Here is a 1,149-nt window from a genome sequence, read left to right as displayed (position 1 = left end):
AACGGCCAGTTGTACTGATAACTCACTACTATTGTGGACTATTGTACTATATTGGGTTATTTTGTTGAATTCAAGAACCTACAATCTTTAGACTGGTTTCAAGCATGAAAAGACTTCTCCAAATATAGCTTCTCTAACTGCAGTGGAACACCCATCTCTGACGAAATAAAACAAAAAAGGGGGATATAAATAAAGGACCATTTTGTTGTGAAATACTTTCTCTTAGTTCAATGAGAAGAAAGGTTTGTACTAATATTGTTTAGACAAGATATCATGTCTGCATCTTGTCCTCTGAATAACTACGATGAAGACAACAATGTGCAGTGTATTAATTATTGTAACTGTCCTACTAACCTGTTCTGAAATTATTTCTTTGCTATTTTATCTTTTTTCTCATTAAAATGAATACATTTTTTTTAAAAAAAAGAATAGAACAGCTCTTAGGAAAATGAAATGAAGTGGCAGAGGTAACACTAGAAATAATTTTTAATAAAAAGCATAAAGAATAATTTGGGAGGCAAAAGCAAAACATCCTGACTACTTATAAATTTAAGTTTTAAAAGATAGAGGTATATCCTATTTTTCCAGATAACAAGACTGACTTCAGTAAAAATGTTAATTCTTCCTAATTTAGTTTGTTCCTTTAAAAAAACCCAATCAATATTCTGTTGGGAGTAGTTTTTGGAAATATAATTATAAGGTCTATTGGGAGAACAGGTGAAATAGCTAAGAACATTTTGAAAATATTCTAATAATATTAAATTTATCTGAGCAGTCTAGATTCAGAAGAAATGTTATTTTGAGAGCAGACTGACATCAACATAAAGAGAACCTCAGGCAACCTGAGACCTTGTGGAAATACTAATTATCATCAACCTGGGATTCACTCCTACTTAGCCTTAGCTCTAGATATTTTTGCTTTTTTACTGCGCAGCCCTCCAATCGATAGCAGAAATACAGACTGAGAATAAATTACACTTAGGGTCCTCCACATCAGCCCTGAAAAACAGTGAAACTCTAAAACATAAATATCTTTGAGTCTTACTCAAGTGGGATCATGTGTATTTATTGTTGTTATTTATTTCAAAAATATTTATTTTAAGCATCAAAGGAATTTGGCATGCATTAGCCCTTCCAAAACATTTTCAT

The sequence above is a fragment of the Octodon degus genome, unplaced genomic scaffold, assembly GCF_000260255.1.
Source record: "Octodon degus isolate 3935 unplaced genomic scaffold, OctDeg1.0 scaffold00015, whole genome shotgun sequence".
Classification (NCBI taxonomy): Eukaryota; Metazoa; Chordata; class Mammalia; order Rodentia; family Octodontidae; genus Octodon; species Octodon degus.
Note: the sequence above shows the minus strand (reverse complement) of the source record.